The sequence below is a fragment of the Peromyscus eremicus genome, chromosome 9 (genome assembly GCF_949786415.1).
Source record: "Peromyscus eremicus chromosome 9, PerEre_H2_v1, whole genome shotgun sequence".
Classification (NCBI taxonomy): Eukaryota; Metazoa; Chordata; class Mammalia; order Rodentia; family Cricetidae; genus Peromyscus; species Peromyscus eremicus.
In genome coordinates this window covers 98,062,594-98,089,986 of record NC_081425.1, presented here as the reverse complement: position 1 = coordinate 98,089,986, position 27,393 = coordinate 98,062,594, and the positions used below count along the sequence as shown (strand labels likewise).

At 36.8% G+C, this 27,393-nt stretch overlaps 2 long non-coding RNA genes across 3 annotated transcripts in view; one reads left to right on the top strand and one right to left on the bottom strand.

The window, feature by feature from the left end:
• The window catches only part of LOC131920156 (uncharacterized), a 33,196-nt gene extending 33,014 nt beyond the window's left edge, over positions 1-182 (bottom strand). The window contains exon 1 of the long non-coding RNA XR_009381522.1: positions 9-182. This is a non-coding gene — a long non-coding RNA (uncharacterized LOC131920156). The remainder of the gene's footprint in view (positions 1-8) is intronic.
• Positions 131-27,393, top strand: part of LOC131920155 (uncharacterized) — a 61,757-nt gene continuing 34,494 nt past the window's right edge. Inside the window, exons 1-2 of one of the 2 annotated variants that reach the window (XR_009381520.1) lie at positions 131-204; positions 1,723-1,895. This is a non-coding gene — a long non-coding RNA (uncharacterized LOC131920155). Of the gene's footprint in view, positions 205-235; positions 294-1,722; positions 1,896-27,393 lie in introns of those variants that run through there. The other variant, XR_009381521.1, reaches the window with a different exon arrangement.

Genomic DNA, 27,393 nt, shown 5'->3' with positions numbered 1-27,393 from the left:
GTTCTCACTAGTTTGGTTTGGTTGTCTCTGTAGGTTTCCCCATTATGATCTTGATGCCCTTGCTCATAGAATCCCTCTTCACTCTCTTCAACTGGACTCCTGGAGCTCGGCCTGGTGCTTGGCTGTGGATCTTTGCATCTGCTTCCATCAGTTACTGGATAAACTATGATGACAGTTAGGGTATTAACCAATCTGATTACTGGGGTAAGCCAGTTCAGGTACCCTCTCCACTTTTGCTTGTAGTCTAAGCTGGGATCATCCTTGTGGATTCCTGGGAACTTCCCTAGCACCAGGTTTCTCCCTATCTCCATGATGTCTCCCTCTATCATGGTATTTCTTTCATGGCTATCCCACTCTGTCCCTGTTCCAGCTGGACCATCCTGTTCCCTTATGTTCTCATCCCCTATCCCCTACCCTCCATTGCTCCCTCCTCGTCATCCTCAGTTTACTCATGGAGATCTCATCTATTTCCCCTTGCCAAGGTGATCCATTCATCTCTCTTAGGGTCCTCCTTGTTAGCTAGCTTTTCTGGAGCTATGGATTGTAGTCTGATTATCCTTTGCTTTACATCTACTATCTACTTATGAGTGAGTACATACTATGCTTGTCCTTCTAAGTCTGGATTACCTCACTCAGGATGATATTTTCTACTTCCATTCATTTGCCTGCAAATTTTATGATGTCATTGTTTTTTTTTTTTTTTTTACTGCTGAGTAGTATTCCATTGTATATATGCACCACATTTTCTTTATCCACTCTTGGGTTTAGGGGTATCTAGGTTCTGGCTATGAAAATAGTGGTGATTATCTTTCACTTCACATAGGATTCCCTTACACATCTTGGGTAGAGCAGGTCTGAAAGTGATGTGTTTCTTCAGCTGTTTCTCATCTTGAAGAGTTCCCCCCCCCCTTTTTTATCTGGAGCACAACTTTGCTGGATATCCTTTTCTCTGTTGTAATTATTTTATTCCAGTACCTGTAGTGTGTTATTCTGATTCCCTCTGCCCTGCAAGATTTCTGTTGAGAAGCTTTTTCCTAGTCTACTGAGAGTAGCCTTAAGGAGGTTGGTGCTTTTCTCTCAGAGTGTTTACAATTTTCTTCTTTCCTTATACTTTTAGTTTTAGTTTAATATGCCATGGTGAGGACTTATTTTTGCTGTGTCTATTTACAGAAGTAGAGACCTCCTGGTCCTATCTGCCCACTTCTTTTCCCTAGATTATGGAAATTTATTCACCTGCAGTTTTTCTGAGCACTTTTTTTATGTCCTTCCTCCTTTCTTTCTTTCAAATATAATATTTGCATACTCCTTTATTGGAAGGTTCACAGAGATCTCAAAAACTTTCTTCTTCTCCTCTTTCCTTTTCTTCTTTTTTTCTGACTGGGTTTTCAGAAGACACAAGAGCATATTATATTATTCTAGTCTCTTATTAAGGCTTTCAATTGAATTTTCTATTTGACTTGGTTCTTCATTTCCAAGATTTTCCAAAATCTCTCTTTCCTGAATTCTCATTTACATCATAAATTTTCTTAACTTTCTGAATCACCTATGATCTACTGAATTTAATTCAGTACCATAAAGATATTCTTTATGAAGTACGTCATCAATACTCTTTCTTGATTGACTTCTGCTAGAGTTGTACACCTTGGAATGGATTGTGTATTATTCCTTTTCAAGATTCTGCTGAAGCTATAGCATGTCTTAGTTATCAAATATTTCCCATAGGGCTGGGTTTTGATAGCTTGGCTACATACACCCTGAACCATGATTGGAAGATGAAGAATATCTTCAGGAAATGATGCCTACAGAAATGGAAGTTAGGTTATTTGAGATATGATCTTGAAGAAGATATTGGGACTGCCCGTGACTTCTTCCTTATGACTGATATCTATGATCAGGTAAGGCATTTCCTCTGTCATATACTCCCTACTGTGACATATTTCTTCACTGTATTTCAAATGTAACAGAGCCAAGCAACCATGGACTCAAACCTAGGAAATCACAAATCAATATATCTTTTATCCTGATATCCTCAGGTATTTTGACACATTGATAAACTGATACACATACTGAGATTTGTGTTTTGGTGGCTCAACTGTCTCTGACAATTTGCAAGATGTATTCCATAATAAATGTTAGTCCTATGACTGGGGATATTGGTTTGGTGAGATATATAGGCTTTATTTCCAGTTGGGTAACTTAGAGCAATCTCAGTATAGCTACTCTGCCAATGGAGTGGTAGTACCAGTGACATATGGCACAGTGTTGACAGTCTCATGGGCCCAGTAGTGGCTTGGATGACTTAGCTGCTAGCAATGGTGGGAAGTGCAAGTCTCCTAGAATGCACACCTGTGTTGTTCAGAGGTGGAGGACACCTCAGTGCCTCGGGCTAATCAAGATAGTGTGTTTGAACAATTGTGGATGGCATTTGGGGCTGATTACACAGCTTGGAACAAGTATGGCACTCGTGTGGCCTGCTACCAACCTTAGGAGGGGGAGTGTCTTGGGATGATTAGAATGTCACCTTGCTAAATGGCTTGTTCTGATTACAAATTTGACTAGGGTTAATTATGCAGCTTGGGTCAATTAGAGCTTTAGCTCACACAACTACATTGCTTGGCAGTAATATGAGCATAAGTTTATCTTCCCCTTCCCCCAATATGTCACTCATCACAGAATCCTAGAGTTCAGGGTTGGAGACAAAGGAAATGCAATTGTTTTTCTTCAAAGTAAAGCTATAGTACAGACTCCAAGAAATACCCCAAATGGGACCCAAGCTTCTCCAACCTGACACTAGGATGCCTCACTGTCTGTGGTAACGTTGTGGGTATCAAGCAAAAGCACTTCCTGGAAGTGCCCCTTTATTCTCCATCCTGCTCTGAGTAAAATCCACAGCCAGATAAATAGAGAAGAGGTTGTGTCTCTGTGCATGAGGTTCTCATTTCTCCATTGTAGAGTTTTAGTATCATTCATTTCAAAATAAAGCCATTATTTGTTATTCTGTTTCTTTGTGGAGAAGGAGGCAAATGTTAGGTACCTATTTTTTGGTTATTCTATCATCCTCAATAAACACAATGTATATACAAATTAAAGACTACATGATATACTTAATTACACATTTATGCACTAATAAAAGTGCATGTTTGCTTCTACATTAATTGGTAATTTTAAAATTATTCTTGTTAGATCACAAATAAAATGTCAACAAAACTTCAAACTCTAAACCATGTGGGTTCTTCCTCTGTATTTCTTGTAATAAAACTAAAAGTGAATAAAATAATATTGGAAAGCAATAACAGAACAATTTTAAAAAATCTTCTAAATATAGTCTGTCAAAGAGGAAATCAAAACTGAAACTACAGACTTTTTATGAATTAAAAGACATGATATCACATGCTAAAAATACATGGAATAGGGCTAACTCTGACTCAACGGAATCTATATCTTACTCTGTTTACCTATCTAAGGTATCTCTCTAGTCAACATGTATTCATTACTTCATTTGTATGTATCCCAGCTACCATGGCAGGAAAAAGTCTAAATATCTATCAAAAGAGCGTTATTACAATGAGTGGAATATTATTTCATAAAACTTTTCTTTTTGTTGTTTTTCAAGACAGGGTTTCTCTGTGTAGCTTTGCGCCTTTTCTGGAACTTTCTTTGGAGAATAGGCTGGCCTTGAACTCACAGAGATCAGCCTGCCTCTGCCTCTGCCTCCTGAGTGCTGGGATTAAAGGCGTGCACCACCACTGCCCGGCTATTTCATAAAACGTTTAACTTCTGCATAATAAAATTATATATATTGATTATACAAGCATGGAAAAATGCTAATGATGTAATAGAATTAAAGAGAAGAGTTCAGAGAATATAGAAGCAAACTTTTCTTCATGTAGGAAACCTGGACAGATGCAGCAGAGATGGTTCCAGAGTCTATTCTATCTATCCTTCTTGTTTTATGCTTGTCAGAGCCCTGATTTTATGTAGGTGTGCACATGTGTGTGCCTGCATGTGTGTGTGTGTGTGTGTGTGTGTGTGTGTGTGTGTGTGTGTGTGTGTGATTCACCATCCAGCACACAGCATTGCGCTTCAGTACCTTCAGCACTATGACCTCATTTCTATTCCCAGTCATGTATTGGAGAGGTGACATGTGACTCCAATATACGGTATGAATGGACATTTCCTTGGGGGCCCTGGAAATGCTTTCTTGTTCTTAAGAGGCTGAAAGAGTACCCGTTTTTCAATTCAATGCTTCAGTATTTGCATGCGATGTTTAGAAACTGCTGTAGTTACCCTGCAACCCTGAGGGAAGCTACATCAACAAGACATGTGCTCCGAAATAGAAAACTACTGCTTTGAATTGCTGGATAAACCAGCCAAAGGATCATTTTCATCTTTTATCCTGCTTTATAAGATACTGCTGTGCTTTGCATGGAAACTGCTCCCTACAAACTTGTGTCTTTGAACATTTGGTCCACAGATGATGGCATTGTCTCAGAAGATAATGGGAACTTTATAACACGGAGACTAGCAAGTATAGGCTACTATGAGCAAGAATTTGATGGGTATAGTCACCTCCAGTTCTGGCATCAGTTTTTGTTCCCATGTGAGAAGTGGCAGCTGCATGTTCTTGTCACCATGTACCTGTGTATCAATGCCTTCCCCACCATAAAGCAGAAATCCTCTCAAAGGACAAGCCAACATAGAAGTCCTTTCTCCCTGATGCTACTTCTGCCACATATATTTTACAGTAGGAAAAAAAATAGATAACACATAAAGTTGTTACAAAATAATGGTGGTGTTACCTCACTGTGTGGCTTGTGGGGCCCACAGAGCCTTCAGGAGTAATGTGGCAGGGTTTAAGCTTGAGAATCCCTAAAATGCTGTAAGCAGAGTATGGTGGTTAATTCTAGTGGGAGCTCAGAAGGACACATTCCAGAAGAGTTGAACACATAAAGACTGAGCTCATGAGCTTTCAGATGAAGACAAAGATTATATAGTGGGAACTAGACTAAAGGCTGTTGTGTTATACTTTGGAAAGAAATGGGTTACATTCTGCTCATGTCCTGAATATTTACATGAAGCTCATTTCAAATTTAAAGCATGAATTAATTTGATAGGAGAAAACTCAAAACATCACAACATTTAGGCTGTGATATGACACTTGCTCACTGTAACCAGGTTTGTAGTGAGATTTCAGAGCAAAAATCATCATAGAAAAGTAAAGTGAGGAAAGAATATGAGTTCACTTAAAGCTGTAGATAAAGCAAAGGGACCAGACAGCTATAGTTATTAAAGAGAAGAGCAGTATCAAAGAGAAGACAAAGTTTGCTGTGGAACAATATGGAAGATGCTTTTAGAGCAAGACCCACCAAGCATAGCAAAGCTCTAGGGCAAATGCAAATTCATACCAAAAATGCAAAATTCATTTCAAATGCAAGTCCATTTTGAAATATTCCATTTAGAAAGAAGCTCATGAGAATATGAGGTCTCCATGGTATTTGCTTAAACAAGACCACCTATGGGGATGTTTTTTCCAGGTTCAGTTACCTAGAGACTTAGAGCCTATTGTAACCATAGTCTTAGGGGCTTACACTCTATCTCCAAATGGTAGCAAAGCTTAATGTTGTCTATACGGTTTTATTTTTTCAGGCACGTAAAATGCAAGTGTGATTGGGGTCATTGGGAGTCTGTACCAAGGTTCTAGAAAAAATGTGAGTTTGGGCAATGTGTAATGGAATAAGATTTCCTTCTAAGAGGATGTGAGTAGTCAATATATGAAGTTGTGAGGATAAACTCAAGTTACAAAGAAGACCTCAGGGTGTTTAAGATGCCAGATGCCAGAAGGTGGAATATCTACTGCAGACAGCTGTAGGCTCTTAAGCACAAAAGGGAGTTCATGTATGCTACAAGTTGCAAAACTGTAGGAAAGGGGCTGCTGAGACCAGTTGGAGCTCAGACCATACCATGATATACCCCGATTCTGCACAGTGATCTGCAGCATTCCTTGTTTGCTCTGGTGAGTTTATTTCACCCTGCAAGCTACAGCTGTTCTCCTCCAACTTTTCCTTTTTCAGTGGAAATGGTTATTTTGTGTTATTACATAATTTAAGTGTTTAACTTATTTGTTGCTTTTATAGATACTCAAGATCAGGTTGTGCCTTGATTCTCAAAAAATAATTCAAAGTCTATATTAACAGACTGTTAATACTGTGATGATATTTGAAATTGGATTGAATGCATTTTTCTTTCTATGATAGTCATGACCATATTATAAGGCACAGAACAGTACGGTTTCAGTGTAAAGTGTCTCCTAGAGCTACACAAATCTGAACACTAGGTCCATAACTGGCAGCATTATTTTGCAGACTATAAGACCTCAGATATGGATGACATGGATCCTGGATGTGGGTCACTACCAACATACTTTGAAGACCTTAGCCTTGTGGTCCCATTCTCTGATTCCTGATCCTCCAAGATGTGATCAGGTACTTTGCCTCAGGCTCCTACTATCACAGGCTGAGCTACTTGCACTTGTCTTCCATGTGGGAGGCACTGAAGTCCTTAGAGACTGAACCGAAATAAAACCTCCTTTCTGTAAGTTACTTCAGCCACAACTTTTGTCACAATGATGATAAGAGTCTGTAATACACAAGCTCTTCCTTCTTGTCATGCCAGGTGATCTGGTGTTGCCTCTTCCATGTGAGCTATCTTTACTTGAGATGAAGTAGCAAAGTATACTGTGGATTGAGTGTGTAGTGCAAGGGTTAGTGTGTTGAAGAGAAAATTTCCAAATTTTGGATTATTTGTCACACAGGATCTTTTATTTTAAGTTAAGGACAGATTGACTAATATATCTCCTTCTTTAAGTAGAAGCAGAAGAAATCTCATTAGGTCGAAATTTATGTATTTAAAATCTCAATTAACAGCCAGCAGAATTATTTCAGATGATGGCCAAGCATGGCTTCACAAGAGACATTTTATTTTGAAAATAATGACTTCAAATTTATCAAAAATTTTGAGAGAATTTGTCTCAAGACTTAAACTAAACAGGCTTAATATATTTTCACATTAAATCTGAAAGTATATGCCAAGAAAGGAGGAGAGGAAAGTGGAGGGGAGGAGAGCATGCAATTGAGATCTCAAAAGGACCTGTATGGAAAGCAATTATCTTCAAAGACATGAAGTAAGCATTGCACAATATGCAGAAAGAACTGAATCAAGGAGAATGTTATTTAGTGGCTTATCTATTTAAAATTTTTGAATTTTGCTTTTGATGTTAGTATCTTTGTGGCATTTTTTGTTGTAATATCTACCATGCAGTAAGTAGGAAAAAGGAAAGGGTTTCTGTGGCTACCAAATTCACATTAATACAAGCACAATTGGAGATGACTAAGGAAATGAGAAAGATTAAGAACTAGAATGATTTCATAATTTAAAAGTGATAGAGTGAAATGAAATGAAACTGAATTAGAAACTGTAAAGTAAGCATAGAAACAGTTATTTTTCCAGTTACAAACTGAGTTATACTTGACAAAAAAATTACATGTGTTAGAATTATATAGGTTATATATATACATATATATTACACACACACACACACACACACACACACACATATATATATATATATATATATATATATATATATATATATATATATATATATAGGCAAAGTGATTACACTATCAAACTAGTTAAATGTGCCCATTACTTCATAGTGTTGTCTTTTTTATAGATTAAATAGTAAAGATTCACTTTCACTGCAAACTTCAATTTACAACTCATGCCATAATTATTTAGGATAGAATCACCAAAACTAAACCTGCAATGTAAGGGGAATCATGCAAATAGTTGTCAATGATTGCATAAGCCCTAATGCAAAACTGAGTGAGCAGATAATAGGCCCATGGATGGAAATAGGAATATGTGCATCAGGTGACAGCAGCAGGAAGTGGGTATTGAAAAGAGACTGGATTTTATTTCTCCAGCACTGAAAAGATTGAGAGTATTAAGAAAAGAAATGATATGAATAAAATCCTATTTTCAAAAGGTTATCGTATTTGTGAAAAAGTAGATGTAGTCCATTACAAAAATTCCTTGTGCTTTATTTTAGGTTGCTCCTGAGTCTATTTACTTATTTGCATTAAAGCCAAGGTTAGAGTGGTGTCTAGGGCTCCTTCAGTTTAAGTGAGAGAGTTAAGCAATTCAGCCTAAGAACATTTAAAGAATATCTGGCTTTGGACTCATCCAAACAAAACAAAATAGCCAAGATTTACTAGCTTCAGGCTGAGTTTACTATAGGAATTAAAGAATGTAAAGTTAAAACCCTCATCTTTAATCCCAACTTTCTCTACGTAATATGAATGAAAATTCCTGGTAGCATGAGAGCTCAATCTTAACAACGTTTTAACCTCTGCAAAGGGAAAGCTTCTAGCATAAGGTGGAGATTCTGTCAAAGGCCAGCTTTGTCGCTTAACCGAATCCTGTGGTCTGCATCCTAAGGCACTGTGATTTTGAGGTCAGGGTCGTGTTTCTACCACTGGGTAGTTTGTAAAGAGATTAATTTCTTTCAAACTCCACAGGTGAGTAGCAAGAGGAGTAAATTTTCCTTAGAGAGTTAGAGGCATGTTTGCCAAGGAAAGAGTCACTATGAACATCAGGAGAAAAAGCCTGCTTAAGTTTATAATCAGGCCGGACGGTGGTGGTGCACGCCTTTAATCCCAGCACTCAGGAGGCAGAGCCAGGCGAATCTCTGTTGTTGGCTCCTCTTAGTAGAACCTTTCCTCAAATGGTCAAGAGAATGCTGACAGTAGAAAATTATCTGGTATAACTCATGTTATATTACGACTCAAATAAGAAATCACATTCCAAGGCAAGTTTCTAGGAATCCTGTTTGCATGTATGCATGTATAATTTAACTATATATATATATATATATATATATATATATATATAGAGAGAGAGAGAGAGAGAGAGAGAGAGATAGATAGATAGATGTATATGTATTTATCTATCTACCTATCATCTATATCTATCTATCTATCTATCTATCTATCTATCTATCTTCATCATCATCACCATCATCATCATCATCTATCACCTATCTATTCTTTCTGTCTGTTATAATATTAACAATCTTCTCCATAAGCTTCCACTACCATAATAACTGTGGTTATTTGACTGAGAAATGTCCATGGATACATATATGATGCTTGGTCTTTAGTTTGCCATGCTGTTTGGGGGAGGTTATGGGACCTTTAAGAGGTACGGTCTTAGTGGAGGAAGTATATTACTAGGGGTGATGTTTGAAGGTTTGTAGCTTTGCCTCACTTCCTTATCTCCTCCTGATTTCCATATGGAGATGAAAAATGTTATCAGCAAATTTCATGTTACTACTGCCATGCCATGCCCCTGCATCAAAGTGGTATCATCAGGCAAAATAAACCCTTTTTTCCTTAAGTTGATTTGGTTATGGTATTTTATCGAGCAACAGAAAAGCAACTAATATTGTAACTAAAATACCCAAATACCCTAACTAATATTTGCTAGAAAACACTAAGCAGCCTGAAAATGGTGATTGGACTTGGAGAGAACTGAACATTTCCTTCTTGAAAGTGTCCTCCATACCTACTCACACACCAGTTGTGTAAAAGACAAGACAGCAACCAAGAGGCATCCTTTTTGCCAACATTCCAAACAGGGGCTGCAAGAGAGCCTGTCACAGATAGTCAATGAAACTAGCATTTCATTTCCTTTTCACTATATTAATCTTTTTTCTCACGATAGCCCTGTTGCCCATCTTTGGTCATTATATAATTCCAGCTATTCCCCAGGAGTTATGGGAGGGAGTATCCGTGAATTTCCCATGGAGAGTGAAATTGACACTGACAGTTGTATAGAAATGTTATAATTTACAGTGAACATTTGACTTTCAATATTACTTCCCTAGTATAACAAAAAGTCATTAAATAGAGAACAAAGAACCATTAAGTAAGGAAAATACTTCAAAATTATTCATATAGAGGTCTCAGGAACAATCTAGGTAAGAATACATAGTTGCAGAAATACAAAGAAAATTAATACACGAATTTTAATTTCTGTTCTGCATTGCTTCATTGCATGTTTGAGCTTTTAAAAACTTGTTGAGGCTGCACTATTTGTAATTGATCTAGAATAAGGCAATGTCAAAGGGAGGAAAAATGGATTTTTAAAAAGGCTAATACTGACCATGTCAAAGGCATAATTTTTAAAGCTTTATAGAAAATTGTTAGGATTTTGGGTGTAATTGAATTAGATTATGGCTGAATTCAAAACTAATCATTTTTTTCTGGAAAAGGAGAATATTTATAGAATAACAAAATAAGCCTGTCCAGTACCTTTTCTCATGGCATTTAAAATGCATCCATAATCGTTTTACTGCTTTAGACATTTTGCTTTAGAAACTTACAGACATTTATTGAAAGGTAGACTTGTAAGAAGATGCATTTATTCTGCTTTTCAATTTACCTTTGAAAAATAACTTCTCAATATAAAGTAAAATTTGAAAGATTTACAATAAAGTGCATAGGACAGAGTCTGTATGAAGACAAGAAATAATCCTATGAAGACAATGAGATTGGTTTGCTGCCTAGAAAAAAAATTGTTCTCCCCTGAGGAATGGGTCTATTCCAATGTCTATTGTAGACAAGCAACCTTCTTCATAAGACTGACTTGTACATGTTACTGTTTAGCAGTGATGCCTCATCTTTAAATATATTATTATTCATTTATTCGTTCTTTGTAAGATGAATTACTAAACGGACTTATTAATAAAAAAAACCCAGAGCCAGATATTGGGGTTAAAACTGAGAGGTCAGAAAAATAAGACAAGCAAAGCCAATCTTACTCTACCAACCCTCAGCCTCCAGAGAGACCTACTTCCTATAAACCCACGCCTATATTCCTTTCTGTCCCTGCCTTCTTACTTCCTCTTTCTGCCCAGCTAGATTACTTCCTGTCTGTCTGTACAGACCTCCAGACCCCCATGGTTAGTGCTGGGATTAAAGGCATGTGCCACCATACCTGGCTATGTTCCCAGTGTAGGCTTGAACTCACAGAGATCCAGATGGATCTCTGCCTCCCGAATGCTAGGATTAAAGGAATGTGCTACCATTGCCTGACTTCTATGTTTACTATAGTGCCTGGCTTTTTCCTCTGATCTTCAGATAGACTTTATTGGGGTACACAGATAAAATATCACCACAATTCTTTTATTAATTTATGTGTTTGTGTATGTTTTTATGTATGTATGTGAAGGTATATGTGTGTCTAGACCAGAGGTAAATATTGTATGTTGTTTCAGAATATTTGTTTTACTATGTAACAATGTATTGCATTTGTTTAATTGTATAAAGATGTGTTGCTATCTTATCTTGCCTGCTTAAGGCACCTAATTAGCCTAATAAAAAGCTGAGTGGCCAATAGTGAAAGTGGAGGTATAGGCAGGACTTCTGGGCAGGGAGAGTAAGTAGGTGGAGGAATTTAGGCTCTAGATGGAAAGAAAAGAGACACCAGAGGCCAGACAGATAGACACAGAGGATGCAGTAAAGTAGTACATACAGAATAAAGAAAGGTAAAATGAACCAGGGCAAAATGTAGATGAATAAAAACGGGTTAAATTAAAAGAACTAGTGGTTCAAACATAAGATAAGGCCAAGCATTCATAATAAATGATGTCTCCATGTCTTTATTTGGGAGCTGGCTAGAGGCTCAAAGAAAATTCCAACTACAGGGTGTATTCATCAGTCACTTTCTATCTTAGTTTTTGAGACAAGGTCTCTCACTAAACCTGGACCTTACATTCTTTTTTTAGACCAGCTGCTAATAATCCTCAGAGATTCTCTTGTCTCCATCTGACAAGCACTGGGACTATAGGACTGCACAGATTTTTATGTAGGTGCTGGGTATTTGAATTTAACTCCTTTTATTTCTGTGACAAGTACATTACCCTTGAACCACCTCCCTAGCTCCAATCCTTTATCTTTGATAGTACTAAAAATTTATCGTATATTTCTAACTATGTCTTATTTATTGTTCTTATATTCTCTTTGCTGTTAAATCAAGCTGTGATCAATTATCTACATAATATAAAGAGCCTCTCTTGAATATGGTATGAAAATGCAATGGACTCCTTTATATGCTTGCTTTTTTGATGGTAGGCTTATTTAATGTAATATCTCAGTAATTTAATGACTATACTCCAGGCGTTGTCTAAATATGCATCTTTCTCAAACTACCTATCTATTCCTCTCTTTGCACATAACATAGTCCATGGAATAACTGTCCCTAGACTTGTCAAAGACAATATACCCTTGTGGCCCATGTGCCTTTCCTTTCACTGACTCTAGGATTTCTTATTTTTCTTCCTTTGCCTATATCTACTTTTCCTTTCTAGTGGGACATCTACACAAACTCTCCTTCACATGCCATATATTTCTTAGAAAACTCTCACTACTTATTCTACGTCACTGAGACCTTATTATTTTTTCAGCTTCACTGAAAACCAAAATGTAGTTTCAGAGTTGTAAACACTAACTGCATCTAATTCTTTATGATCTTTTCTCTGAATAATCATCATAATCAAAAGCAAATATTGAGCCAGATGGTGGCAAACACCTCAGGAGGCAGAGACAGGAAGATCTCTATGAAGCCAGTTCATTCTTCATATTGAATTCCAGTCCAGCCAAGGCTCTATAAGGGAACCTGTATCAACCACCTTCAATAATAGTAATAATAATAATAATAATAATAATAATAAATAGGAAAAAGTAGAATATTGAAACATGTCTGCTCAAGCATATTTTTCTATATAATTCCTTAAGCTTTCATATGTGTTTAGATTTTTTTCATAATTAAATTATAGGGGGAATACAAAGGAAGATTAAGGAAAGAAAATAACAAGACAAATGTGAAGTAAAAAAAATGAAGGCGCTGGGTGGTGGTGGCTCACACCTTTAATCCCAGCACTCGGGAGGCAGAGGCAGGTGGATCTCTGTGAGTTCAAGGCCAGCCTGGTCTACAGAGCAAGTTCCAGGACAGGCACCAAAACTACACAGAGAAACCCTGTCTCGAAAAACAAAAAACAAAACAAAAAAACAAAACAGACAAACAAACAAAAAAAAACCAAAGGCAATTCCACTAAAAAGAATAAGGCTGGCATTTTCAGACTGCAATTTCTCACATGATCACTGAAAAAAATGTTAAAAATAATCAATACCTTAGAAAAGCTCATGGATTCCAATAGTAAACAATGAATATTTTCAGTTTGATATGAAAATTGCTAGTCATTAGCAAAGATAATCTAAATTGCATGGTTTACTTTTTAAAGTGTAATAAAAGAAATGAGAGAACTACAAATCCTATCATTAAACCACTGAAGCAAAAACGCTGTAAGTAGCTTATCTGTCTATCACCAACATAAAGTTCACTTGTTAAATAAAAGTTAATCGAGATATTAAAAAGATGACTCTTGCTTAGTGCACTAATGTAACAACTTCCAAGAAATAAAACAGAGATCATTATTTCAAAAGCCTTCAAGTAATTCAAATGGTAAGAAGAGCAAGTGAGATATTTGGAGAGGGGTGAAATAGATGCGAGTTAAAATTTATGTATTGAAAGAGTAGATGCAAGTGAAAGTCAAATACGGATAATTGTTATAGCTTGTTTCACAAGGAAATTTAATATTAAGTGAGGTTTATAGGGACACAAAACATTGAAAATCAGTTGATTATTTAAACTACTGTGATAGGAATAGGGGCACAGACGCAAATCAGAATTGAAGAATTTTGCAATTTAATGAATATAAGAACACACACAGACACTCATATACACAGACACTGTCACACATATAGATACAAACAGATATTGACACACACAGAGACACAGAGATGCACAGACAGCTGATGCGCATATAGACACACACAGACACTGACACACAGAGAGACATTGAGACACACAGGGACACAGACACACACAGACACAGAGACACAGACAGACAGACAGACAGACAGGAAGACACATACACACACACACACACACACACACACATACAAATACATACACTGAAATTCTATCCATCCATAAAAAAGAATGAAAGTATTAACATTCAGAAAATGTATGGAACTGGAAATCATCATGTTAAGAAAATAATCCAAGTTCTTAAAGAAAAATACCCTATTTTATCACATATGTGGAATCTGGATTTAAATATGTCTATTATATAGGACATAAAAATAGAAGAAGGATCAGGAGGAGAGAGGCAGAGGTCAACAATAAAGGGAGGTATAACAAGAGTTCATAAAGGCAGAAGAAAGTCTATCATGTCTGCACTAATATGTGGAATTACATCTAAATAAACATGTATGCACACATGTCATAGATTGAGACATAAAAGCAGAAGTGAGGAAGTTGAAGGGAGGGAGAAAGAGAATCAGTGAAAGAATGAAGTAGAAAGGAAGTGTGACAGGGCTAGTATGAGCAAAATTAAATAATTTAGATAAGTGGGAAATTAAAACTTAAAAAAATAAGCCAGATGTGATAGTCCATGCCTTTAATCCCAGCATTGAGAGGCAGAGGCAAGGGGCTTTTTGTGGGCTTGAGGCCAGTCTGATCTACATAATGAGGTCTTGTCTTAAAACTGCAACAACAATAAATAAACAAATAAATAAAACAGTGTAATGAAAATTGTTTACATTGAACTAGAAGCTCTTTATGTATGAAGATGTTTAGAATAGAGAGACTGACCAGAATCACCCTGTTAAGTTTTCAGGTTTCCCTAGTTTCTTCATAAAGGAGGGAATCAAGTCTCAAACACATAGGTTGAAAAATCCTAAATACGATATTTCTAAAGATAAGTAATATATTTATTTAATAATTTAACTAAGAAACTCAAGAAGATAACTGTTTTTCAAAAATAAAAACACATTTTAGAAAATGCATAAATGTTTCTATATATACAATAGATTAATATAATGGAATATGATTAAGGATATTCCATAAATTCCACTACTTATTTGTATGAAAATATAGAAGGTAGAAAGCTTGAAGTTGAACATAAATTTTCTCTCTCTTTTTCTTTCTTTCCTTCTCTCTCTCTCTCTCTCTCTCTCTCTCTCTCTCTCTCTCTGTGTGTGTGTGTGTGTGTGTGTGTGTGTGTGTGTGTGTGTGTGTGTGTGTCTGTGTGTGTGTGGGGGGGGGGTTCAAGATAAGGTTTCTCTGTAACAGTCTTAGCTGTCCTGGAACTCACTTTGTAGACCAGACTAGCCTCAAACTCACAGAGACCCACCTGCCTCTGCCTCCTGAGTGCTGGGATTAAAGGTATGTGCCACCATGCCTGGCTGAACATAAATTTCTTATCCCAATAATGATCAGTAGGAAATTTTAGGAATCATCAAACTAGTGAGAATTTGCCACACTTCATTAAATTCAATGATGCTTACTATAGCTATTACTACGTATCTTGCACAAATATATAAACAAAATCTGCTGAGTCCATTCATTGTTGTTTTGTGCACACGATTTCAGGGCTGACCTCTTTTCATTGGACAATCAGTAAGGGGTCTCATCCCTGGAAAAGCTAATTCTCCCTCTTCTAGGTGTCATTAATTGCCCATAGTTCTTTGTCTATACCTGGGACCCCACAAAATTTTCTGTCTTCCACATTAGCATATCTATTATTTAGTTATGAAGATAACAGAATGGTGTGAACTTTAAAACTCTCAGAAAAACAAAACAGGGAGGGATAATTTAAACGAAAATGAGAATCTTTTTTAAAAGCATGAACATGATTGAGGAACTAGAATACATGGAGCAAGATTCCTACAAGAAAATGACAGAACAGTGCAGCATGAATTCTAATTGGTCTTAATAATAAAAACCTCGAGTCAGATATCAGTATGAAAGCTGAAAGATCAGAGAAGCAGAGCAGCCAGCCACTAGAAAGATTTCTTACCTCTAGGAATCCTCAGACTGAAAAGACAAGCTCCCTCTCCTCCCACATTATATTCCTCTCTCTGCCCAGCCAGATCACTTCCTGTCTCCATCTCCCTAGTGCTAGGATTAGAGGCATATGATCCCAGGTGCTGGAATTAAAGGCATGAGCCTCCACTGCCTGGCTCTGTTTCTCTTTTAGACTGGATCAATCTCATGTAGCCTAGGGTGGCCCTGAACTCCTGATCTTCCTGCTTCCTCCTCCCAACTACTGGGTTTAAAAGTGTATGCCGGGCGGTGGTGGCACACGCCTTTAATCCCAGCACTCGGGAGGCAGAGCCAGGCGGATCTCTGTGAGTTCGAGGCCAGCCTGGGCTACCAAGTGAGTTCCAGGAAAGGCGCAAAGCTACACAGAGAAACCCTGTCTCGAAAAACCAAAAAAAAAAAAAAAAAAGTGTATGCCACTACTGCCTGTCCTCTATGGTTAACTAGTGGCTGGCTTCACACTCTGGTCTCCAGGAAAGCTTTCTTTGTTAGAGCACAAACAAAATATCCCCACAGAAAGGGGCATTTTTAAAACTTTACTTAGTGGAAATATGTCAGTTTAGAGTGTCTTCCACTAAGAGACTGAAAACAAAGCAGAGGACTTTGGCCAGGATGGAAGCCAGCTATCAGATTATCTAGTAGTTCCTAGTCCACTTGGATTTAAACATTTGACTTTGAGCTCCTAGAAGTAGTTAGGGGTTAATATCCAAGTTTCCAAAAATGTGTGAAGATAAAATAAGAAATCTAGCAGAATTAGAGGGAAGCACTTGTTAAATTTTCAAACTGAAGGAAAGAAATGAAGACATGACATAGAAAATCATTGACAACTAGAGCCGAGTTTTCAGCAACATCCTAACCCAGATTAAACCAAAGATGGAGTTCAGAACCCACAAGGAAGTGGAGCTCGTCAATTTCTTAAAGTTGACAATTATGGTTCTGACAAACCTTCACGCAAAAGTAATCAATGACCACCTTGGAGACAAAAACTTCAGTGTAGTGACCAAGCAGTTGACAAGTCTTTGAAAAGTCAGAGTAAATTTTCTTTAAAGTTCCCAGAATCTGAGAACATACATACTGGAGTTCATAATTTAGAAGGAAGAGAGTAATAGTAGATATAACCAGACAGGGAATCTTCAATGGCAGCCTCCTAGAAGTGGACCAAGCTAGGACTTATAAATAGCATCATAGAAGCTTCTGTCAGTCCTTAATTTGATTAAGGCAGGCTTAGTGTCTTTGCCTATAAGAATGAAAATCCCTAAATAAAGATATTTACACAAAATATCTGGCATTTAATTAAAAAATAACAGGCACACCAGAATCAAAAAGGATTGGGGAAGGGAGTAGAAGTAAACACACAGCTCCATCCAATATGATCCAGTTATTGAAACTCTCATCATGAGCAAAAAGACACCATTAAAACACCAGGATATTATGGCCGTATTCAGGATATCAATAGAGAACTGAAATTGTACATTTGAAAACTTGAAAAAATGATGTTTGCTTTGTGTAATAGAAATTAAAATTTTAATGTACATGATTATCTTTTTGATAAATGCAACACAAAGAGGGTATTGTCCACAGAAAACAAATCATTAACTAAACTAATATTATTGAAAATGAACTTTTGAAGAAATTATTCAAAAGTTTTAAAAAGTCGTAAATCATCTCCTGAAAGAAATCTGCTGGAATAATAGATATGAACAGTGTTTATTATCATCTTCCCAAAGGAGAGTTCCACAAGTGAGACAATCACGCAACAGCAGAGTTAATGGACCTAATACATATCTCTTCAGACTGTTAAAGTATTTAGTCTAGCAAAGTTGGAATGCCCAGGGGGATTTTCAGTTCCTCAGTGAATTATAGTGTGGTCTCATCCTTCACACAGAGTAGAGAGCTGGGAGTGCATAAGTCTTGCAAGTCACTGACTCAGAACTGAAATAGGTAGCTTAAGGGGAGGCTCCCTAGGGCATGTCAAAGTAAGAATTCTATACTTGTGTACACCCACATGTGTTTCAAAACAAATAAAATAGTATGTGATAAGATTAATAACTACAGTACAAATAAAAGACAATTCAGTTTCAGTTCATGAAGATAACTGCCATCTAAATTAACAATAACAAAAAATCCACAAATAAACAAGACAGAATTTAAATTTGTTAACAGATATTTAAAATGTATATGTTTTGAGTTACACATTACTAGATATAGAAAACCAGAGAGAAAATTAAAACTGTCAAGGTTTATATAGTGAATGATATTGTCTCTAAAAACAAAAACAAATTAACATAAGTTTAGATAAGAATTAAAAATTCATGAACTATAGGAATTCCAGACAAAGTCAATTAATTTTAAGAGAATATGACAAAAATGATACAACATGATAAAAATGATATAAATTGCCAGAAGCTATAGGTATTAGAAATAATAAAATTAATTTGTGTAAGATTATAAGAATGTATTATATATAGTTTATATGTGACATATTCCACTTTAAATTTTAAGAGAAGCAACTGTTATAACTAAAAATTATTATTGTATTTTAACATACTTAAATGCTCTCTGAGTAGTAACTATGATTTTTTGAGAGAGAGAGAGAGAGAGAGAGAGAGAGAGAGAGAGAGAGAGAATGAAATGGATGTGTACAGAGAAGGAATCAGGAAGAGATAGGGGAGAGGAAAAAATATGACCAAATGTATGAAGAATTTTAAAAATAAATTAAAAAAACAAAATGGGACAAAATGATGTTATTTCAGTGTAAAGCATCTGGAATTTACCAGAAGAAAAAAATAGTATTAACTTGAAATAGATTGAAATGGATTAAATATTTATGTTATTTATAAATAATTACTGAAAAGGAATGCAAAGATATTAGCAGAGAAATCTTTATAGGAAAGTATACTTGATGCACTTAAATTATTTAACACAAGTGATGATAGTAAAATAGAAACTGAGACAAATGAGAGGCATGTGGAAGTAAATAGCAAAGTGGTAGATGTAGTCTAATCATGGGAAAATTTACACTAAATGTGAATGGATTAAAAAAAATCAGCCTGGCAGTGGCACACGCTTTTAGTCCCAGCACTCAGGAGGCAGAACCAGGCAGATCTCTTTGAGTTTGAGTCCAGCCTGGGCTACAGAGTGAGTTCCAGGAAAGGCGCAAAGCTCACAGAGAAACTATGTCTTGAAAAACAAACAAACAAAAAAATCTATCACAAGTAGGTATTATTTATCATGTAAAAATCAAAATTCAAACTGGTGGACAAATACATTTCTAGCAATTGGGAACCTGAGGCTGGAGGACCATGAGTTTGAAACTACTTGAACAACATAGAGAGACTCTGTCTCAATCTCTAAGTCCTTTATAGAACAAACAACAGTTGACTAGGTGTAGAAGCCTTGAATGCTATTAACCAACTTAACTTATATGTGTTTAAACACAGCACTCAGCAATAACAGAGGATAAGTTCTTTTCAAACATATCTGAAATATTCACCTAGACAGAAAACGTGCTTCGATATCAAATGAGTCTTCATCAATTTAAAGTTATTTAAAGAATGCAGATTTTGATTTTTTCAAATCATTAAGGATATTGGGAATTGATAATTGAAAAATATCTGAAAATTCCTAAACGTGTGATGCATTGGTTAATTTTCTATTGCTGTGATTAAAACATCGCAGTCAAAGCAATTCATTGAAGAAAGAGTTTATTTGGATTTATGGTTCCATAGGTTAAGAGTCCTTCATGGCAGAGAACAGACACAAGCAGAGAACAGACACAGCAGGTAACAGGCACAGAGGAAAAAGGAGCAGAGAGCTCACATGGGGAACTGCAAATAGGAAGCAGAGAGACTTAACTTTAAAATTTAAAGCCCACAGGGTCATATCGCCTAAATCTCCCAAACAGCCCTACCACCTGCTGACCACTTGTTCAAATGCCTGAGACTATGGGGGGATTTCTTACTCAACCACTACATGGGAAAATGAAATATGCCACAGTAGATACAAAAGTCACACTCAGAGTCACACAAAAAATTGGAAAACATTCAAATAGACACAAAGTCACTACCTATACAAAGTGCGAAATTCTTGGACAGTAATTTCTAGCTCTTGATGGCTAGATGATAAAGCAACACTCATCAATTGGAATGTTCATTCCAATCTTTTTTTTTTCATTTTTCTTTATTAAGAAATTTGCTACTCACTCCACATGCTATCCACACATCCCCCTCTTCCCTCCTCCCACCCCCAGCTCTCTTTCCCAAGCCACCCCACATCCCCACATCCCCCCAGTCAAGGTCTCATGGGGGAGTCAGCAGAGCTCATCACACTGAGCCTAGGCAGGTCTAAGCCCCTTCCCACTGCATCAAGGCTGTGCAAGGCATCACACCTCAGACACCTGATTCCCAGAAGCCTGCCCATAGACCAGGGAAGATCCTGATCCCCCTGCCTGGGTGCCCCCAAAACAGTTTGAGCCAAACAACTGTCTTCTGCATCCAGAGGGCCTAGTCCAGTCCCTTGGGGGCTCCACAGCTACCAGTCCACAGTTCATGGGCTTCCACCAGTGTGGCTGGTCATCTCTGCATGTCCTCACATCATGATCTCGACATCCCTCGCCTGCAGTATCTCTCCTCTCTCTCATCAATTGGATTCCTGGAGCTCAGCCTGGTGCCTGGCCGTGGATCTCTGTATCTGCCTCCATCAGTCACTGGACAAAGGCTCTATGATGACAGCTATGTGTAGCATGAATCTTAGAGAGTCTTATTAATAAAATCAAACCCGAGGCCAGTTATTGGGGTGAACTGAAAGATCAGAGAGACAGAACAAGCCACAGCTATCTCACCTTGCCAGTTCCTCAGCTGGTCCTGTTTCCTCAGACTGGAAGCCTCTGAGTCCTCATCCAGAATGAATCTCAGCTGAACTGTCTTGCTCCAAAGCCTGAAAGCTTAACCAGCCAAAATGCTTAACCAGCCAAATGCTTCCAGTTTCTGGTCCCCATGCCTTATAAACTTTTCTGCTTTCTACCACCACTCCCTGGGATTAAAGGCTGCTTTCTGGGATTAAAGGTGTGAGTCATCATGCCTGGCTGTTTCCAATGCGGCCTTGAACTCACAGAGATCCAGAGGGATTTCTGTCTCTGGAATGCTAGGATTAAAGGCGTGTGCTAACATTTTCTAGCCTAAGTATCTTGTGGCTTTTCTGTTCTCTGACCTCAGATAAGTTTATTAAGGTACACAATATTTTGGGGAACACAATACCACCACATTTCCTCTCTTTTTGTCTAAAATTAAAAAAGGCTTATAACTAATACAAGAAAAACTATCCAATAAGTATATACAATATATACAGCCAAAAATTACATTAATGATGTCTAGTACATTAACATTTGACAGATTCAGAGAAAGTAATTTCATTATCTATCCTATTTTGGTAAGTCCAAAATGTGTCTAATTCACTTTCTATCCTAATTAATCTTCAACTATAACTAACTAACTTTCAACTATAACTAACTAATCTTCAACTCCCTCAGAGACCCAAGAAGGAAATAATATTAGCTAACAAAAATAAAAACAGGAAGTGCATGCAAGCAACTTCCAAAAAATTTGTGAGTTGACAGAAACAGCCAGCTGCCTGGACAGTCACCTGAGGTTTCTCTGCAGTGCTGGGGCATCATCTTCAGTCTATAGGCTTAGCGTATCTGACAGACTCATTTGTGAAGTAGGATGTACACAAGGTCAACAGTTCAACCTCACATTGGGTGAGAGCAGTCCATGTACCAGAAACACCTGAACTCCGCTAGTGTCATGTCATGATTCAGGATTTTAAATTCTGGAAATTGTTCATGGTTTTTTTAATTCAGCTGTCCATTCTTCTTGGCTGTGTATATATGGCTTCATCTCATAATCCCGTTCTTCTCCACATCCCTCTATCAAATGCCAGTCTAGTATTGAGAGGCGTGAGCTTAGTTACTCTTCAAGAATAACTGTTTCAGCTGCTGTTCCATAGCACATCAGAAGCCATCGGCCCACTGCCTGTTCAGCTGCCTTCAAAGAAAAGGGCACTGTACCTTTTCTGAATTGCGAAGGCCACTTCAGGGATGGTGCCATATTGTCCTGGCCTCAGAAGATGCTTTTTGAAAAAGCCATAACCACACTTGTTTTGGCAAGAATCAGTAGTCCTTTGTTTCATGTCCTGTCTGTCCATTTTGTCCTGTTGATTCGAGTATACTTTGTTGTCCAGTGGCTAACTTTTGCCACAGTGAAAGTTAACTCCATATGCAGTTTCTTCAATGCCCATATTTTCTCTGAAGTAGATTGGTACTGCCAGGAACTGACATGTCTCGTAGTCATAACAAAAAAGAAAAATTTTCTAAGTTATTAAAACATTTTAAATGCCATATTCTGTAGATCTCTGAAGGGTTTGAAGATGACCTGTCTAAAATCTCTGCTTAAGTTTTAAAACATATCTAATATGACTACAAGTTCTATTGTAATGTCTAACTACTAACTTACATTTCTTTATATCCTAATAGTTGGTAATAATAACATTCAAGGATCAGAAAATTGCATTGTTAAATGAACGGTATAAGTACAATTAGAAATATACATATAGCATTTTCTAACAATATCAATTTCAATATATATAATTTGTATACAATATATAACAATCCAATCCAATGTAAAGTATTTAAAACTAGTAATTGTCTTTTTCTTCTTTTCTTTCTCTTTTTTTTAAACGAAAACCTTAAATCTAATCTCCTTTGCTTAGCCTTTTTCTTAACCCTTGACAACAACTTGTAACCAACCCCCTTAAACAATAAAAATTATCCCAGACCCAAAACCCATTAAAAAGACCAAAAAACCACTTATCCCACACCACCTCTTTGGGAATGTGGGCGTCGTATTCTTAAAATTGCTTTCTGCTGGGTATGGGCGAAGTTATCTTTATCCTGAAAGAAAAATTTTTAGGTTAATTGTCAAATTCTAGGAAAGGTAACTATATCCTTCATTATCCATTCTGTGTATAATGCCAAAGTTCAGGGTTTATCTCAAGTCTTTATTCAAGTAGTCTTTGAGACTGGATCATCTCGGCTAGTCATCTCAAAATTGCTCTGAGCACCTTGTGGTTCAAAGCTGATCTGTAGATGATGTTTGTCAGCTTAGTGATGTTATTATTGTCCACGTGGAATTGTTGTTGTTGTGGGGCCCCATCTTCTTCCTGGAGACTTCAGTTGATGTTAGGCCTGGCCGTGAATTCCTGCAGAAAACTGATAAGAGACTCGAACACAAAGACATATATATGCAGCTAATTGAAGTCTTTTTTCTAGAATTAGTTAGTACTCTATATGACCATTCATATCTTAACAAAGTTTAAAATGTATATATATATATTAATCTTGTAAATTTTGATATAAAATTTATACTTTAAGAAAAGTTTAAAGAATCAGAATAGAATCAAAGAGTTGAGATTAGTAATAGAATAGTTTCTTAATTAATTTGGCTTTTCTCCTGTCCCATAGAAGAAGATGGCTCTTTTATCTGGCATGATACAGGGAGTTTGCATTTTCCTTTTAACAACATGCTTGAGTTTAAAGAAGGAGAGATCCATTCTCCAACTCCGAAGTCAGCTTTAAATTTTAATTGAACTGGGACTATTAGAAGACCAATAGTGTTAAATCTTTAGAGAAAAGCAGAAACAAACATTTAGGAAGACATAAAATTTTTTAGATAATATATACCCATACGCCGTTTCACTCTGTTTCCTGGGATAGATGATTTGTCCTGTTTCTTCAGTTGTCTCATTTGTCCAGTGTTCTTCAGATTCCTTAACCTTCATTCTCCTAAAAGACAAGAACAAAACCCTTTCCCCAAGACTAATTTTGGGGATGTTCTTTTTTGGCAAGTTATTATCTGATTAAATGAAAAGACATGTGTTACTGGTATAAGTTAGTTTAAATTGGATGTTCATACTGGTTGAAGAACTATCACCTCCTCTAATTAAGAGGTTTCTCTTGTTCAAATCGAACCTTTATCAATTTTGATGGTACCCACAGCTTATCTTCTCCTGTAGAAACAAAACCAAATCCTCGTCCCCAACATAACACATACCCTGGTTTCCATTCTGAGGTCAGCACATCCTTAAAGTATATAGGCTGATTTAATTCTGTAGTTTTTTTCTATTATCCAATATCTCTCTGCAGCTGTTGTTCCTTTCTCATTGGCATTAAGAAAATTCAAACTTAATAGAGCATTATGCAGTCTATTTCTGGGGGTTTTTGTTACCCCTTTCTGTTTATTTAGCATATCCTTTAGAGTTCTGTTTGATCTTTCTATAACTGCTTGACCTGTAGGATTATGTGGTATGCCTGTAATATGCTTTATATTGTAATAAGCAAAAAAATGTTTCATTTTAACAGAGACATATGCTGGAGCATTGTCAGTTTTGACTTGTGCAGGTATACCCATGATGACCATAACTTCTAGCAAATGAGTGATTACAGAATCAGCTTTTTCAGAACTCAAAGCAGTTGCCCACTGAAATCCTGAATAAGTATCGATAGTGTGGTGTACATATTTCTGTTTTACAAATTCTGCAAAGTGAAACATGTCCATCTGCCAGATTTCATTCCTTTGAGTACCCTTTGGGTTACATCCTGCTGGTAATGGTGTTTGATTGTAGAAAGAACAAGTAGGACATTTCTTTACTATTTCTTTGGCTTATTGCCAGGTTATGGAAAAATCCTTTTTTAAGCCTTTACTATTGACATGATGTTTTTTATGAAATTCTGAGGCCTCCAGCACATTTCCTATCCATAATTTATCAATCTCATCATTGCCTTGTGCTAGAGGGCATGGCAGACCAGTATGGGATCGAATGTGAATTATATATAAAGGATGACTCCTTTTCCTGATTGTATCTTGTAATTGAATAAATAGTGAAGTTAATTCTGAACCATCAGGGATAAATTCTGCAGTCTCAATATGTAATACTACTCTTTCAGCATACTGAGAGTCAGTTACTATGTTGAGAGGTTCTGAAAAATCCATTAATACCAACAGAATAGCATACAATTCTGATTTTTGAACTGAATTATAAGGACTTTGAACCACTTTACTTAAATTTTCTGATTTGTAACCTGCCTTTCCTTGTTTGTTGGCATCTGTATAAAATGTACAAACTCCAGATATGGGTTTTTCCCATACAATTGGAGGCAAGATCCATCAGCTCTCTTTATAAGATCAATTCTATCGCTTTTGGGATATTTGCTGTTAATTTCTCCCAAAAAATTACTGCAAGCTCTTTGCCAAGGTTCACTTTCTGTCCATAATTTTTCAATGTCCTCCTTAGTTAAAGGTACAACAATTTCTGCTGGGTCTATTCCTGCTAATTGACGAAGTCTCAATTTTCCTTTCCAAATCAAGTCAGAGATTTTTTCCACATAAGTTTTTAATTTTTTATTTGGTAAAAATATCCATTCCAATATAATATCTTCCCTCTGCATTAATATTCCTGTAGGAGAATGCCTAGAAGGTAAAATAACCAAAATGCAATCCAGCTTTGGATCAATACGATCCACGTGCCCTTCATGTACTTTCATTTCTACCAAGGCCAATTCTTTCTCAGCTTCAGGTGATAATTCTCTTGGGCTATTTAAATCCTTGTCACCTTCTAAGGTTTTGAACAAATTATGCAGTTCATCATTTTTTACCCCAACAATAGTTCGTAGATGAGAAATATCTCCAAATAATCTTTGAAAGTCATTAAGAGTCTGTAGTCTATCTCTCCTAATTTGCACCTTTTGAGGTCTTATTTTTTGTAGCTCTATTTTATATCCTAAATAATTAATAGAATTTCCTCTTTGTATCTTTTCAGGAGCAATTTGTAATCCCCAGCAAGGCAAAATTTTTTTTACTTCTTCAAACATTCTTTCTAAAGTATCTACATTGAGTCAGCTAGTAAAATATCATCCATATAATGATAAATTATAGATTTAGGAAATTTTTTACATATCACTTCCAATGGCTGTTGTACAAAATATTGGCACAGAGTTGGGCTAGTCAACATTCCCTGTGGGAGGACCTTCCATTGAAATCTTTTAACTGGTTGAGAATTATTATAAGTAGGCACTGTGAAAGCAAATCTTTCTCTGTCTTTTTCTTGTAAGGGTATTGAAAAGAAACAGACTTTTAAATCAATAACTATGAGAGGCCATCCTTTTGGTAACAGAGTAGGCAAAGGAATTCCAGATTGTAGAGAGCCCATTGGCTGAATTACTTTGTTAATTGCTCTAAGGTCTGTTACCATTCTCCACTTACCAGATTTCTTTTTAATAACAAATACAGGAGAATTCCAAGGGTTGGTTGATTCTTCAATATGCTGAGCATTTAACTGTTCTTCTACCAGCTCTTCTAAAGCCTGGAGTTTCTCTATTGTTAAAGGCCATTGCTGGACCCATACAGGCTTGTCTGTTAACCATTTTAAAGGTAGAGCTGTTGGTGTCTTTGGAAGATCATCAGTTGTTGTGCCCTGTTCTTGTATAATATGGATGGCTGGTGACCACTCAGAATAATGCCTTCTAATATTTCTCTCAGAAACGTGCCAGTTTATGATTTGTTTCTGAGATTGGAGGGATGTTAATCTGAGTATTCCATTGTTGCAAAAAGTCTTGACCCCACAGGTTCATAGCTATGTTAGCCACATATGGTTTTAATTTTCCTCTCTGTCCTTCTGGACCTATACATTCAAGCCATCTTGCACTCTCTTTCACCTGAGATAATGTCGCAATTCCTAACAGTTGAACATTTACCTACTGAAGAGGCCAAGTTGGATGCCAAAATTCTGGTGCAATTATGGTAACGTCCGCACCTGTGTCTACCAGACCAGACAACAAAACACCATTTATTTTTATCGATAATTTTGGTCTTTGTTCATTAATAGAAGTTTGCCAAAAAATTTTCTTTATGTTTTCTCCTGAATTTTCTATTCTCTCTGTTTCATCATCCTGACCAGCATGACTTATTCTAATAGGCATTTGATTATTTAATTGCTCTGAGTAGGGGTTTCCACTATGACTGCAGGAAAGGTTTGAACTGGATTTGCTATTGGGGCCTGCATGAGGACCCTCTGGGAGTTTCCCGAAGACTGAGGGAAAGCAAAGGATTACCCTGTCTGTCCCTTGTTGATCTACGTTTGTTGGTCCAGTGTTTTCCCTTACCACACCTTCTGCATACTCCAGAAGGAAGGGGCATTCTGTTGCTAGGCCGGTCACCAGAGTAGAACCATCCAGGCACCCTCTGGACCACTGCCAGCAGACAAAGGTGGAGTCAACCTTGTGGATTCCTGAGCGCCTCCCCAGCACCCTGCCTCTTCCTATTCCCATGATGTTTT